Below are 17,148 nucleotides of genomic sequence, written 5' to 3'. Positions count from 1 at the left end.
GTATTCCTTTTTAATCCTTTTTATTTCTGTAAGGTTGGTAATAGTTTGAATCTTTTCTTTTTCTTGGTCATCTAACTAAAGGTCTATCAATTTTGCTGATCACTTTAAAGAAGGAGCTTTGGGTTTCTTTGATTTGTCTCTCTTGTTTTCCTATTCTCTTTTTCATTAATTTCTGCTCTAATCTTTATTATTTCCTCCCTTCTGCTTGCTTTACTTAGTTTGCTCTTCTTTTTTCAGTGTCTTAAGGTAAAAGATTAGGTTATTGATTTAAGATTTCTTCTTTTTAAATATAGGCATTGGCAGCAATAAATTTCCCTCTAAGCACTACTTTCACTGCATCCCACAGGTTTTGGTAAGTTTTATCTTCATTTTCATTCATCTCAAAGTATTTCCTAATTTCCCTTTTATTCTTTGGTCCATTGGTTATTTGGGAGTGTGTTGTTTAATTTTCACATATTTGTGAGTTCCCCAAATTTCTTTCTGATATTGATTTCTAATTGCATTCCTTTGTCGTTAAAGAACACATTTTGTATTATTTCTACCCTTTTAAATTTATCGAGGTTTGTTTCATGGCCTAGCATTTTCTCCATCCTGAGGAATGTTTCCTATGCCTTGAGAAGGATGTGCATTCTGCTGTTGTTGAATGGAGTGTTCTACAGATGTCTGTAAAGTACAGTTGGTTTACAGCATTATTCGTCTTCTATTTCCTTGTCAATCTTCTTAGTGGTTCTATTCTTTGTTGAAAAATAGAGCATTGACGTCTCCAACTGTTATTGATGAGTTGTCTATTTCTCCCTTCATTTATGTCAGTTTTTGCTTCATGTATTTTGATGCTCTGTTGTTAGGTGCATATACATTTGTAACTGTTATAAATTCCTCATGGATTCACCCTTTTATGATTATAAAATGTCCCTCTTCCTCTCTAATAACATTTTTTGTTTTAAAGTCTATTGTTTCTAATGTCAGTATAGCCACTCCAGCTTTCTCGCAATTGTTGTTTACATGATACATCTTTTCCCATCCTTTTTGTCTCATCTACTTATATCTTTGAACCTAAAGTGTGTCTCCTGTAGACTGCATATAGCTGGAAGTATTAATTATTAATTTTTATTATATATTAATTATGACAAACTTCCTAAGAATTTCTACATGACAATGCTGTGCCTTTTTCAGTGTAACAAAATGGCATTTTCTATAAAATAACATACCTTATTCCTAAGAAAATTCCTCCTCAGAATCTGAAAATTAAAATTTCAACCCTCAACTTCCATGCAGGATAGTAAACCAGAGGTTAGGAAAGAAGATTGGCATCTACAATTCTGCCAAGAACTGAAGACGTAACATTGGAGGAAGACGGTTTATTACAAAGAAGTATTAAGCTGTGATGATAGAGTGACTATAAAATTAGGAAGAGAACTCTAAAAGATACCCTAAAGCTGAGGGAAATTACTTAAGGAAGGATAAACTTGAAAGAAGGCTTAGATCTTGAAGAAGTTGGGATTGTAACCTATTTCATGGCAAATAAATTCACTAACTAGTCCTGGCCAGAGCTGACACACAGTTGCTGGAAAAGCAAGAAAAACACACAAAGGCACAGGTGAGCCGAGACTGGCGGGCAGGTGAGCCGAGAGTTGGCAACGTTTGCTACAGGCATGATTTCATCGGGAGGATCAAGGGAAACGATCACCGCGTCTCATAAGAGGCCTTGTGCCAGAATCGCCCAGATGAGCTGCTTTCAGATTCTTGACCTTCAGAAACCACGCAAGACAATAAAGATCTATTGTTTCAAGGCTCTAAGTTTTGGAATAATTTCTTATGCAGCAAAAAATCACTAAAAATGACCCTCTTGGGGCCGGCCCAGTGGTGCGGTGGTTAAGTTCACGTGTTCCACTCCAGTGGCCCTGAGTTTGCTGGTTCAGATCCCGGGTGTGGACCTAGGCACTGCTCATCAGGCCATGCTGTGGCAGGCATCCCACATATAAAGTAGACGATGATGGGCACGATGTTAGCTCAGGGCCAGTCCTCCTCAGCAAAAAGAGGAGGATTGGCAGCAGATGTTAGCTCAGGGCTAATCTTCCTCAAAAAAAAAAAAATGATCTTCTTTCCACCTGGCTATCCCCTCTTGCTACTATTCCTTCCACCTCCATTTTTCACATTCAGTCTCCCTCAAAGGGTAGCATTTACATCATTGGTCTTCAGACGACAGCATATGTACATAAAGACTTTCCAAGGGGTGCACGGGGATGGATAGCTTTAAGAGTATCAGTTTTCAGATGCTTAACATAATATTTAATCTTTCCCAGAGCTGCTCTGCCTGGAAACGAGCCAGCAGTTGAGGCTTCAAGTGGGGTCTCTTTTCAGAATAGCCCTTCTTCTCTTTATTACAGAAGTAAAACCGTGCCTCTCACTTGTCCCGAATATTACATTGCACTGTAAGATTTCACTGCCTTGGAATTCTAAAACCTCCTGTGGGCTAAAGGAAAGGACAAGTTGAAGTATTGGTATCAATGTCGAGAGAGTGAATGACATTAATGAATGGGGAAGATACATTTTTTCTAGGTTGAGTGGTTTCCAATTCTTTGCTTTCAACAAAATTGAAGGAGGATCTAATCAAGTGTCAGCTGATATATGATTAAAAATGATTTTTCATGCTAGATCACTATATAATTTTTGGCAAGCGTTTCAGAAAGAGTTCAAAGAATTGATTGGCATTGTTATAATAAAGCAGCTTCCATTTCCATCTGCTTATGTAGGTGAGCGAGGTTGCTTGGGGCTCATCTACAAAATGAAAGATGGGAAGACAATCGACACCAATTCCTGCTACATTCTGGAATATGTCATTTTCACCCATGGATACCAGGTTTAACTTTTAACAATAAAAAAAAGCCCCATTCACATCATCAATAGATGCATTTCCATTTTACTTTTTTTTTGTTTTATAATTATTTGTCACTTGTAATGTATTTATGTTGTTTTCCTTACATGTGACTAAACATTGTATTCATAAATTAGTTCAGAATAAAAAGGAAGTTATTATCTAGAGACTTATGGTTCCAAGAAAATTTTTAAAAAATTAAATCTCAAGTCATATATATGTATTTTTTATAGAGAAGTATCACAAATGACCAATAACAGACTTGCCAAGCATAGAGAAACAATACATTAGTACCAAACTCTTCTGAAAAGTGAAACGGAAATACAAGCTCAAAGAGAAAAAGGAGCAATGTAAAATTTCTAATGTTACAGAAGAGTTAGTTCTTCCATTTTTTAAGATAGTTGAAAAAGGCATCAAATTGCTACAGTATTTAAGAGTCCACTGAATAAATCTGAAAAAAGTTATGGAATAGTTTTCTTTGAAAATGTGAATATTTATAATATGCCAGAAAGTGTATCTTTTGCAATTATTTACACTTTTTAAAGTAATACTTTATTAAGAGGTAATTTACATACCATAAAGTTCACCCTTTTAAAGTGTACAATTTAGTGTTTTCAGTAAACTCGGACTCGTGTATCCATCACTGCTATCTAATTCCAGAACAGTTTTATCACCCCAAAAAGAAATCCCACCCCTATTAGCAGTCACTCCCTATTACCCACTCCCCCAGACCACGATGACCACTTTCTCTTGAATTTGCCTATCCTGGATGTTTCATATAAATGGAATCATTCAATATGTGATCTTTGGTATTTGGCTTTTTTCACTAAGCATAACGTTTTCAAGGTTCATCCAAGTTGAAGAATGTGTCCTTTTCATAGCTGAATAATATTCCAATGGAGGTTAATACTATATTTTGTTTATCTATTCATTAGTTGATGGATACCTGGGTTATTTCCACTTTCTGGCTATTATGAATTATGCTGCTACAAATATTCATGTACAAGTTTTTCTGTGTGGACATGTTTCCATTTCTCTTAGGTATATCCTGAGGAGTGGAATTGCTGGGTCATACAGTAACTCTATGTTTAACCTATTGAGGAACTGCCAAACTGTTTTCCAAAGTGGCTGCACCATTTTGTATTACCACCAGCAGTGTATGAGGGTTCCAGTTTCTCTATGGCTTGTCAACACTTGTTATTGTCCATCTTTTTTTTTTCTTCTTTTGAGGAAGATTAGCCCTGAGCTAACACCTGCTGCCAATCCTCCTCTTTTTGCAGAGGAAGACTGGCCTTGAGCTCACATCCATGCCCATCTTCCTCTACTTTATATGTGGGACGCCTTCCACAGCATGGCTTGCCAAGCGGTGCCATGTCCGCACCTGGGATCCAAACCGGCGAATCACAGGCTGCTGAAGCAGAACATGTGCACTTAACCACTGTGCCACCGGGCCGGCCCCTTATTGTCCGTCTTTTTGAGTAGAGCCATCTGAGTGGATGCGAAGTGGTATCTCATTGTGGTTTTGATTTGCATTTCCCAGGTGGCTAATGATATAGGGCATCTTTTCATGCATTTATTGACATTTGTATATCTTCTTTGGAGAAATGTCTATTCAGATGTTTTGTCTATTGGGGTGTTAATTTTATGTGTCAACTTGGCCAGGTCAAGGTGTCCAGATATTTGGTTAAACATGATTCCAGAGGTGTCTGTGAGGGTATTTTTTTAGATGAGATTGACATTTAAATTGGTGGACTTTGAGTAAAGCAGATGGCCCTCTATAATTTGAGTGGGCCTCATCTAATCAGTTGAAGAGCTTAAAAGAACAAAGGCTGACCTCTCCCAAGCAAGAAGGAATTCTGCCAGAAGATGGTCTTCAAATTTGAACCAGAACATTGGCTCCTCCCTGGGTCTCCAGCCTGCCAGCCTACCCTGCAGATTTTGGACTTGCCAGCCTCCATAATCACATGAGCCAATTCCTTAAAACACATCTCACTTTCATTATACGCACACACACACATATCCTATTGTGTTCTGTTTCTCTGGAGAAACTTGACTAATATGCTCTTTTAAAAAAAAATTTTTTTTTTGAGGAAGATTAGCCCTGAGCTAACATCTGCTGCCAATCCTCCTCTTTTTGCTGAGGAAGACTGGCCCTGAGCTAACATCCGTGCACATCTTCCTCTACTTTATATGTGGGACACCTACCACAGCATGGCTTTCTGAGCAGTGCCATGTCTGCACTTGGGATCCGAACTGGTGAACCCCGGGCCGCCAAAGCGGAACGTGTGCACTTAACCGCTGTGCCACTGGGCCAGACCCTAATATGCTCATTTTTAAACTGGAGTATTTGTCTATTTATTGTTGAGTTGTAAGAGTTCTTCACAAATTCTGGATGCAAGTCCTTTATTGGGTGCATGATTTGCAAATATTTTCTCCCATTCTGTACGTCGTCTTTTCACTTTCTTGATGGTGTCCTTTGAAGCACAAAGGTTTTTAATTTTGATGCAATCCAATTTATCTATTTTTTCTTTCTAGCTTGTGTTTCTCGTATATCTGAGAAACCATTGTCTAATCCAAGGTTATTTAAACTTTTGATAAAAATTTGTAGGGAACATAAATGTTGTAAGATGTTTCACAAGCAAAAAAATTTGAAGGCTATTGATCCACATGCAAAAAAGGATGACCTTTTTTGTTTAGAGAAGCAGTAGTTTTTTCATTTAACTGCACAAGTCACAAACAAGCACAGTTGATTTCCAAATATTGGCCTACATTTCTATCCACTGGAATGGTTGTACCATTGTAATTAACCAGCACAGGTACTTTACCAACAACATTAAGTACATAACTCAATGCAATTTTCAGTAAACTTCTCGAGTTGTGTAACCATGACCACAATCTGTTCCCAATGCCCCCTTTTAAAAAAAAATTATGGTAAAGTTAATGCCTTTTCAAAAAAACTGATGTTACTAAACTATTCTGAGATGAGACATATGCAATAAGGTTTTGAGGAAAATAACAAAAGCAAAAAAAAAATTTTAAGATACAGTTTAGCACTTTTTCCCCCAGCCATAACTTTTATGATCCAAACAGCTTCCCTTAATTTCCACTTGTGGGATCAAAGCCAGCAGCCAGCTGTTTGTCTCTGCTTGTCCTGCAGTTGTACACAGAAGTCAAGTGCAGTGGTTTCCCCTATCATCTTTCTGCAGTGAGGGACTTTGTGACCTCTGCTGATAGACTGTTAATAATCATTCCAAAGCTATATAAAAAAATTCATTTTTCTTTCCACTACTTCTACTTCTGATTGCCTTTTTTAACATAACATTTTCTGATGGCCTAATTGGGAAGTCCGTGGACGCCGTCCTGTGCTCTTGACTGCTCTGGGCCTTTTGATCCTATTGAACGTCGCGTCCCCCACCCACAGCTCAGCTGCGATCTCCTCCTGAAATCTTTGCTGAGTCCCTCGCCCTGGCTGCTCCTCACACGCTGGCTCTGTCCATCCTACTTCCTCTCCTCAGTGTCCACCTGCTCCAGGTGATCTTGTCCACTCTCACGGCTTCTATGGCCCCCTCTCTGCCACTGGCTCCGAATCCCTGTCTCTGGCCCCAACTCCGCTCCAAGCAGAAGGAGAGGTTTAGAGGGACAGCTGCCTTCTGGAGCATCCCCGGGTCAGTCACCTTAGTCTCAACGCTGCCAGATGGAGCTCATTGCCTCTCTTTCTCTCCCCCTTGCTGTGTGGTGTGACATCCGCCCAGTCTGCCAAGCTATAAGCCTGCGATTATCTCCACAGAACACACTGGAAGATTCCTGGAGGCCCAGATGGCTTGAAAGACTTCCAGAGAAGCCCCTTTCTCCAGCCTCTTGGCACTCTGGCCTTTAATGCCTGTGACATCCTGACCTGATTGTCTGAGTTGCAATCCCCTCCCTGGATAGTCCTGCTATACCTGTTCCTCAGCCTCTATGTGCAGAGACCAAGGATCACTCAGCTTTTCTACTTATACCCTCAGGGAAAGAACTTGGCCCTGTGTCCTAGGCTGGTCAGAGACGACACTTTGCCCTAGTGGCCCAGACCTCCCTCTTGCCTCCTGGAGACAGCCGGCCAGGCTCCTCTTGCTGCCTGCCCCCTGTCCTCCGCGTTCTGTCCTATGGGCTGTAGAGAAAGGCTAAGGGCAGTGATGAGGACAGCAGAGGACTGATCTCATCCCATATCTGGCCCTATTTTAGGAAGGTTTGACCCAAAATACGAGGTTCTGGATCCCAGTGATGGAGACCCGCCCTGCTCTTAACTCGGAGGGCTACCTGTCTTCATCTGGGCCTCTGCACCAAATATTACTTTAATCGTGGCTATAACCCTCCTTGGAAGTCCTCACACTGCCCTCCCTTGGTGGGCTCTCCCAGGATCCTGCTGACGGCAAGACAAAAACACAAGAGGCGCCTGGCCTTCTCTGACTATGGCGGGGACAACGGGCATGTGACTACACAGACTCTGCCCTGGTGAACCCCTGGGGATCTTATCTCTTTCCTCCTTCACTCTGAAGTTTCCACAGGATGCTGTTTTTCCATTTCCTCTGTGAGCACCACATAGAGGGGTGGCCTTCCAGCAGCCATTAAGGGACAAAGACACTGCTATCCTAACCCCATGCCATGCATACAACTGGTTTCTGGGGTCTGGATCCCCATAAGGAAACTTTACTCCTAAGACTCCCAGACTTGGGTGCATTACACTTGGGATCAGAAAAGCTTCAGTCCCATTCTCTAATGCTCCTAAACTCTTCACACAGAAGAGAAAGGTAAACATCGCTTCAGTAATGTCTGATGAGGCTGAGTGCCACGACCATGCAGGATTGATGCACAAGGTACTAGCTTCACCATATCCTGGACAACCAGCAGGCCCAGTGGGACCTGGTCTGCCCCAGGGTTGGGGGAAGGGATGAATAAAAGTAGCTTTCAGAGGTAGCATCTAAAGCAAGTGGCTCTGGGGCCAGTGCTTTACCTCTGAACATCCATGACTTATGAAGATCCTAGAGCCTGGATGTTCTTTTGGGTTATTTGTAAGAACCCCGCCCACCATTAGACTCTGGCTGGGGCGGTCCTGGCTTGTTCTCACCAACACAGCCTGTTTTAGAGATGCAGAAGAGTGGCTTCAAGTGAAGTTGGCCACACCTTCTCTTCACAATGGTTCTGCATCCCAGAAAAACTAGTGCTAAGCTGAACTGAGAAGCCCCTCCCCGCAGATACACACACACACACACACACACACACACACACACACACACGGTCCCAAAGGACTGCTAGCTCTTCCTGGTGTCGTGTGCATTGCCCCTATGTTAGCCTCTGTCTTCCTTCAATGGTTCCCAAGGCCAAAGAAGCCTTCCAGCTATGGAAGCACCACCTTGCCTTCTCCCCCATTACGATCCATCCTAGGTTCCCACATCCTTTATTGCAGCAACTGATTCTCAAAGCCATCAGAGCAGAGCCTTCCATCCTCAGAGGCTCTGAATGTTGCCTTCACTCTCCTGTATGTCTGATGGCCTAGTTACTCAGAATTACCCCACTGGGGGAAAGGACAGTCTTTTCAGCAAATGGTGGGAAAACTGGATAATCACATGCAAAATAATGAAATTGGACCCTATCTTACACCATACACAAAAATTAATTCAAAATGGATTAAAGACATAAATGTAAGACCTGAAACTTTAAAACTCCTAGAAGAAAACATAGGGGAAAAGCTTCATGACATTGGTCTTGGCAATGATTTTTTGGATATGACACCAAAAGCACAAGCAACAAAAGCAAAAATAAACAAACGGGACTACATCAAACTAAAAAGCTTCTCTACAGCCAAAGAAACAATCAACAAAATGAAAAGATAACCTATGGAATGGGAGAAAATATTGACAAACTATCTATATGATAATGGGCTAATAACCAAAATATATAAGGAACTCCGACAACACAATAGCAAAAAACCAAATAATCCAATTAAAAAATTGGACCTGAATAGACATTTTTCCAAAGAAGATATACAATAGGCCAATGGGTACATGAAAAGATGCTCAAAATAACTAATCATCAGGGAAATGCAAATCAAAACCACAATGAAATATAACCTCACAACTGTTACAACAGCTTCTATCAAAAAGACAAGAGATAACAAGTGTTGGTGAGGCTGTGGAGAAAAGGGAACCTTTGTTCACTGTTAGTGAGAATGTAAATTGGCGCAGCCATTATGGAAAACAGTTTGGAGGTTCCTCAAAAAATTACAAATAGAACTACCATATGATGCGGCCATCTCACCTCTGGGTATTTATCTGAAGGAAATGAAAACAGTATCCTGAAGACACATCTGTACTCCCGTGTTCATTGCAGCATTATTCACAACAGCCAAGACACGGAAACACAGAAGTGTCCATCGACACATGAATCGATAAAAAAAATGTGTACATATACACATACACAATGGAATATTATTCAGCCATAAAAAAGAAGGAAATCCTGACATTTGCAACAACGTGGATGGACATTGAAGGCACTATGCAAAGTGAAATAAGTCAGACAGAGAAAAACAAATACTGTATGATCTCACTTATATGTAGGATCCAAAAAGCAAAACTCATAGAAACAGAGAGTAGAATGGTGGTTGACAGGGGCTGGGGGGTGGAGAAAATGGGGAGATACTGGTCCAAGGGTACAAACTTCCAGTTATAAGATGAAGAAGTTCTGGAGATCTAATGCACAGCATGGTGACTACAGTTAATAATACTGTACTGTATACTTGACAGTTACTAAGAGAGTAGATCTTAAAGTTTCTCACCACACACACATTAAAAAAAGGTAATTCTGTGAGTTGACAGAGGTGGTAATCATCCTTATTGTGGGAGCTATTTTGCAATAAATCTGTGTATCAAATCATCACATTGTATACCTTACACTTACACAATTATGTCAATTATATCTTAATAAAACTTGATAAAAACAATAACCCCATTGTATAGAAATAATGTCTTACCATTAACACTTGCTCTGAGCTCTGGCACGGCCTCACGGAAGAGGGGGAGGAGGGGAATGAGGCGGAGAGCAATTAGATCCGGAAATAGGAGCTGAGAGGATGAAAGGGTCATTCTTCCCTCCAGGGGCCTCTCATGAGCCAACAACAGCAGCCTGTCTCTGAGCTTAGGAGCGTTCCCCATCTTCACTCCACCTGGGCTCCTGGCTGCTGCCTCTGCCTCAGGGGCACTCTAGGTCCTACCTGGTCATGCCGGAGTATCCTGGGCCCAGCACGCTGTGGGGCAACATTAGTGACCTGGGAAGTCTGAACCCACCCAGAGATTGTGTGGGGAAGCCCAAGGTCCTTCTGGGACTCCCGCTGGTGCCATCACATGGGTGGGCTGTGGCACTGAGCACATTCACTGCCCCAGCACTGACTGTTCATGGGGCCGGAGAGGCGTGGGTTCAAGAAAACAGAACTGTGTTACGCGCTGGGCTATAGTGAATGAGACACAATTCCTGGTATAAAAAAGGCGCCAGACAAGTGAATAAGTAATGACCCATCTGGGCTGCTGCCAAGCTCCTCAGAGACACTACTTCCTTCTGTCCTGAGACCCCAGGACATGCTCCCTCTTCAAGCACAGGCTCTGGTCACACAGACCAAAATCACACTGTTTCCCTCTGTGGCCCCGAGTGTCATCCTGTACACAGAAATCTCCCTTGAAACCATCTTGTCTCTACGGTCTGCTGGCTGTGCGCCCCACGGCTCTCCCCACGAGCGTCCTTGTCTGGTCCAGAACAGCATCATGATGCCTTGCTCAGTAGAAGTGACAAGTCTGCATGTCCTGTATTCTGGGCAAGTCTCAACTCCCCTGGGCATCAGGCACCCCTCATGTCCTAGCTCCACCTCCCCAAATGGCCTCACCATCTCCAGTGGACACGGCGGTTCCTTCTGACCACTCTCAGGCTTCTCGCATTAAGTACCACGTGAGGCCCCGGCTCAGGCTGTTCTTCCCGCTGAGGGCTGCCCCCCTTCCCCATCCCACCACTGCCCCTTAAGCTCCTACCCATCCACCAAGGCCAGAGCCTGTCACATCCTCATGAGGGCCACTGCATTCCTAAAACCCACTAACAATAGCATGACACCCTTAGCACCCAAACCAGAGACCAGGAGCTCAGCCTTGACATCACCCAATCTAATTAACGCCGAGTTAATGCTGACTCTGGTTCCTCTCCTCAGTCTAGAGACAACATCCCTCTACCTGCTCCCCTCACCCCTTCGTAAGGCCTCTGGATTCAGAAAGTCCCGTGTTTGCACTCTGTCTCTGCTACTTCCTAGCAGTGTAGCCTTGAGAAAATCATCTCTCCGGGCCTTATTTTCAGGAGTCCAAGAAGTGGGCTTGTTAATAGTTTCTACCTCATACAGTTAGCATTTAAAAAAATTTTTTTTTAAGATTGGCACCTGAGCTAACATCTGTTGACAATTTTCTTTCTTCTTCTTCTTCTTCTCTCCAAAGCCCCCCAGTACATAGTTGTATATTCTAGTTGTGGGTCCTTCTGGCTCTGCTATGTGGGACGCCACCTCAACACAGCCTGATGAGCGATGCCGTGTCCACGCCCAGGATCCAAACCAGTGAACCCTGGGCCGCTGAAGCAGAGCGCGTGAACTTAACCGCTCGGCCACAGGACTGGACCCACAGTTGGCATATAGATGAAATAACAATGTATGTAAAATGCTTAGCATAGTACGTGGCTCGAAGTAAGTCCTTAATAAATGTTAGCTGCTGTCATTATTGTTGTTGTTGTTACTATTATTATTATTTGGACCTCGGCCCCTCCTACCTGAGCTAGGATAGAAGTCTCTCACCTGGTCACTCTTGGAGGGTGAGGACCAGGGTCAGAGGGTGAAAACTCACAGTGGCCCCTGTGGGATCACTCTGTCCCTTGCAAACAGCAGACGGTGGGAGAAGGCACCAAAGCAGAGCAGCCCCCTATCCAGGCTCAGACACTGGCTATGGGGTCACCCTCCTGACAGCACAAGCTTCCAAGGGCCTAGGCGGAGATGTGGATTCTAGTGATGGAGGGTCCCTTGGAGAGCAGCTAACTCAATTTCCCGAGTTTAGGACGGCAAAACTGGGTTTCTGTGAGGATAAAGGCCTTGCTGCGGCCAATTCCATTTAACGACGACTGATCCGGGGCTGTTCTGCATCCAGCCCTGAAGCTGGGGTCTGGACACAGAACCAGCCAGGTGAAGCATGGGATTGGGACCCAGTTTTCCACTAAACCACATCACCTACAGACCGAGGAGCGGCCTGCTAAAAATAACACTTCCATTTCTACGTACTACCAAAAGGGAGAAAACCAGAATTCTGTATTACCAATAAATCATCGTGCGAAATTCTTTCAACCAGGAGCCGGAATGTGAAACACTGAATTGAACTGTTACACAAGGAAGAAGATGGAAAACACTGAGCACAAATGCTACAAAGAACAAATCTTCCAGGCCAGCATTCGCCCTCTGAACACACAAACACAAACGGGTCTGCGCGCTTGGCATCAAAGTAGGAAGTTTGCAGCACGACTCCAGAGTTGACATTTTCCCCTCAATGCCCAGATTCTTTCACTTTCCTAAGAAAGTATCTGGAATTTGGGAAGAAAAGAACATTAACAATAAATTGCCATTTTATAAATGATGAAACTGAGGCTTAGAGAAATAAAGGAATAAATCAGAGTCTATAAAGAATATATTAGCTAGAAAGCTTCTACTCTAGGCCATAGGGCTGCAGTTTAAAAAAAAAAAAAAGACTTTTGCTTAAGTCTTATATGGGAGGTGTGTCCCTGTGCTTTAAAGAGAAAAGTCTCCAAAAAAGTGTTCTTTAACTTTTTATGGGTGATGGGTGCCTCTGAGAATCTATTGAAAGCTGTAAACTGTCTCTCTCAAAGTAGGCCCATAAGGACACAAACATAATTCTGCATATAATTTTAGGAGTAGTCCCCAGCAACTCCTGAGCCACAACTAAAGAAACTTGCTTTAAAGGGTTAGCTGTACAGTTATGCTAAATGGTTCAAATCAGCTTTACAGGCACAGTGCAAACCTCTGACCCCTCTCTCTTGGAGGAGGGGGTATGCCAAATGCGTGAAAGATGATTACAACGCTGTTTCTCAGCGTTTGAATCAAAGCATGAAATTACGATTTGTCAGCAGGCGCATGCAGATAAAACAAAAGGTATTTATCAACCCGATACCATAGCCAGATGATATCAACATTTAGGGTTGCAAACTGTTCTAGCAAATGGGCCCCTACACTAAAAATACTCTGAAGACACATGGCAGGAATCGCCAGCCTACCTCTGTCTGCATCTGAGGCTGTCACACAGCTTTCAGTGAGGGTGAATCCTTGCTACAAGGAGGCACAGAAAATATTCACCCTGTTTACTGTAATCTACCCACCTGCAATTTAAGATCTCTCTTCACACCTAAAGGAAAGATAGTGCGTTAACATTTTGGCATTAAGTTACTGCCTTTCTAACAATACAACTTGTATTAGAAGAATATGACTATCCCCAAACTTGCCTGCCAATTTAAGGGTCCATAAATTCTTCTTTTAACTCTGAGGCCCTGGATACCTGCTAGAAAACTGCGTCCGAGTGAGTTCGGCAGGCTTTCCCTCCTCACGGTGACCTCTGTGCGTCCCACAGCTGCCCTGGCCTGTGTCACACCAGAGTTCTGCGAGTGGGGCAGCAAAGGCGACCGTAACGGGAGAATGCTCTGGCTGCAAATAGCAACAGGCCTGCCGTGAGTGGAGGCCCAAATATAGACCTGCCCAGGCCGTCTTGCCACTTCTTACTGCTCAAGTGTCACTAGGAGAGGTCACATGCTGTGCCCTGAGTTTCTCCATTTACTGTGAGGATTTGAGTCCTGTGAGTCCACTGGGGAACTCAGATGGCCAGTCATGTGTAGAGGGCTGGGGGCTGTCACAGCAAGGGCAGGAGGGCTGCTGTGGCCACACAGAGGAGGAAGACCTCCAAGAGCCCTCGTGCTGTGCACCTGCCACCCGGGCTGAGGGTCTTTTCCCGAAGTGTTTTGAAGAAGCACAACTCTGCATGTAATCAAATGCAACTTAATTTTTTTTTCTCCCACCATTCCTTCAACATTTACTCAGGGTGGGAATTATACACCTCTAGATAAAAATCTAGCAGACCCATGACTCTCTGCTCCCTCTGAGGTAACAGAGTCCTGTGGTCACTTGAAGGCATAGCCTGCATTTAGTAATTGAATGTACAGTCCGATATACTAATTAAAAAGCCAAACTGAGTGTAGCCAGCATCAGGATCTTCCCTCCTCCCCATCTTGGGCCTGTTTAGCGGAAGTCTACCCTGGGAAAGGAGGAACGAGGTCGGCTTCTTCTCCCTGCACCTCTTCCCTGAGCTGCTGGTTTGGAGGCCAGGGCAGGAGGCACTAAGGTGATAAGACAACTCCTATTTGAGTTGATGTCGCAGTGGGTCCTAGCTTCAGGCTCTCTGGGGCCAGCAGATGCTTAGAGCTCTCTCTCTCTCTCTCTCAGAGCTTTTGTACACCTCTAGAGTTTCCCATTTTGGAGATCTTGCCCCTGAAGGTCCCACAACCAGGCTGAGAACCCCTCTATTCCAGGGTGTCCCTTGCATTCCTCCTCCAGGCCCTGGTGGGCCACCTCCAAGAGCTCTCAGATGGGGTCTCCTCACCCATGCAGCTGGCTCTCTCAGGCAGGATCCAGGTGATTCCTTGCTGGCTCTGTCTTCTTGCTGGCCCACATCTGGATCTTAGAATGTAGGCCCCATCCTTGGTCCCAGCAAACTCTGGGATGCAGATGACCCCAACGCAGGCATCTCCCCTGCTCTCCACCAAAGCAGCCAGTCCTCTCACCTCGGGCCACCATTGGGCAACCTGCAGGAAACAGAACAAGCTCTCTGAATGGTCCCTTTGAAGACTTGCTCATTGGGCTTGCGTGTAGAGAAGGTGGGACTTCCAACCCTCTCCCGGCCCAATACAGCTCTCTCCAGAGAAATCACTCCCCCAGTCTTCCTCCAAACACCCTCTTTTCTTCACTCTGATCCATTTTTATTTTCACCAGTCAGCTGAGAGCATGAATTGGGTTCTGGACCATTTCCTTTAAAAGTCTACATATAGTGATTTAATCTCAGAATTTTACATCTATTGCTTTTTTAAGCCTCAATCAAAATTTCATTTTTAAAATACCATTACTGCCATGCATCTATAAAGTAAAAATATTGGAAGCAAAATAAAATATCAAAAGCAAAAACATTGAAAGAAAAAATTATGCAAGGATATAGTAGGTACAAGAATGTTTACCACAGCATTGTCTATATTGGCAGAAAACTGAAATTTATCAACATTTGTCAATATGGAATTTGTTAAATCATAATACAGTCAACTCAATATTGGCAAGTATGAAAAATAATGATGTAGATGCCTATTTTTTTAATGTGGAAAATGCCCACAATATATTCCTAAGTAGAAAAGGAGTATGAAAAATATCACTATAGTATAATCACATATTTATATTATATACATATATATACACACACCCTTATAAAATGAGTGCAGAATTTATCTCCTTTGAGTTCTTTTACTTTTTCTTTATATCTTTGATAGTGTCTATTTTTATAATACTTATATATACCTTTTATTAATTAAAAATTTTTTTTATTGTAAAATAATATGTGGTGTTTGGCTTAGAAAAAAGCAAATACAACAAAAGAACCATAAAGTGACTATAAACCAGTCATGCTTCCTGGTAACAACAATTATTAGGTTTGGTGTGTATTTTTCCATATTTTTTTCCTAAGACTATACAAACTTACCCCCCTCTCACACACACAAAGTACAAATTACTTTTGTAATTAGAAAGCCTGTTTGGTCTCATTTTGAAAAAGCAAATAAATTAGAAAACCTACTAGAAAGGATAAAATAGTATAAAACAAATACAATAAAAAGACACACTGTAAAGAATCCACAAAAAGATATTAAAGAATTATAAGTGACTTACATTAGCTAAAATAATATGAGATAAATAAATGACTTCAGCTAAAACGCCCTTTCTCCAAGAGGACTGGGTGTTAGCCAGCCCGGCACTTCTGAGTTGGTGGCCACAAAGCCCCACACACAGGCATTGGGGACGGGGACCTTCAGACAGAGGCAACTTCAGACCTTCAAGCTGCGGTCCACAGAGGGCCCTAGAGGCTTGGGCTCACCTTGGAGTGGGGTGGGGGGCAGGATGCCCTAACCGTAGCTTCAGCCTGGTCCTGTTTTTGTTGTTTTTACTTGGGCATAACGGCAAGTGCAAATCAGATTCCAGGTTTTCCCAGCTCAAAACCTTCAAAAGTTCTTTCTCTGGTTCCTGAATCGAGACGTCCCAAGCCTTGGTTCGGTGAAGGGCTCTTCCGCCCCCGCCTCCCCTCACCCCAGTCCCCGTCTCAGTGCGCTCAAGGGATGGGAGCAGACAGGTGCTGTGTTTCTCGGTCTACCCTGTACCTTTCCTGGGCAGAGACCAGGGCTGTGTTGTTCCCTGTGGCATAAACAGGTCCAGCTCCACCCCACTCTCCATCCTCCCACGCAAGCTACATTGCCCCGTCTCCTTAATCAGGGCTGCAGTGGCCAGGTGGTCTCATTTAGTCTGAGAGTGTATCTTAAGACAAATTTCTTTTCTGGGTCTCATTTTCCTTGTGTCTGAAATGGGTTAGGACATAGATTGTATTTAAACATCTCGGCTGGGAGCTGGGACGCTTTGAAGACAGAAATATCTTTTTTGTATGCCCCTGTGCCTCCCGCCCAAAACAGGCACACAGCAGACACTCCATCAAAGCTCGCTGAATGGATTACAATAAATTTGTGATTTCTACCCAGTGCTTGGCGCTCAGGGCCCTCAATAAATAACTATTAGGTTTAATTTAATGTTGGAGCTCTCCAGCAAGTCGGTACCATTCTTGAGAGCAGAAACCACGTATTCACTAGGGCCCCGATGACACCACACAGAATCGGCTGGGTCCCCCCCGTTCTGAAGTGGGTCACAGTCCAGGGTAAGAGGCTGACAATGACTCGTTCATTGAACGAAGATTTCGTTACCGTCAGTGTGCGCAAAGGTGCAAACGGTGAGGCAAGAGCGGTCATTCCCGGGCTCCAGACCAGCTTGCGACATCATTGACCGGTTCCGAGGGCCGGGTCGCTGTCGCAAACCCTCCCTCCTATTACTGGGTCAATCCCGGACGCCTGCGGGAGGGCTCGGGGCGCGC

The 17,148-nt window shown here is 43.5% G+C and overlaps 1 protein-coding gene across 6 annotated transcripts in view; it reads right to left on the bottom strand.

Annotated features, from left to right (window-relative positions):
* Nucleotides 1–17,148, bottom strand: part of FSD2 (fibronectin type III and SPRY domain containing 2) — a 48,306-nt gene that overhangs the window by 30,460 nt on the left and 698 nt on the right. The window contains exons 1-2 of one of the 6 annotated variants that reach the window (XM_001498217.7): nt 16,982–17,110; nt 14,581–14,782 (exon numbers count right to left, since the gene is read on the bottom strand). The gene's annotated coding sequence lies outside the window, so the exon portion shown is untranslated. Of the gene's footprint in view, nt 1–13,432; nt 13,712–14,580; nt 14,783–15,905; nt 16,402–16,981; nt 17,111–17,148 lie in introns of those variants that run through there. The other 5 variants (XM_070230395.1, XM_023627212.2, XM_023627335.2 and 2 more) reach the window with 5 other exon arrangements.

This window comes from Equus caballus, chromosome 1 (assembly GCF_041296265.1).
Source record: "Equus caballus isolate H_3958 breed thoroughbred chromosome 1, TB-T2T, whole genome shotgun sequence".
Taxonomy (NCBI): domain Eukaryota; kingdom Metazoa; phylum Chordata; class Mammalia; order Perissodactyla; family Equidae; genus Equus; species Equus caballus.
Note: the sequence above shows the minus strand (reverse complement) of the source record. Positions and strands in the feature narration are given on the sequence as shown.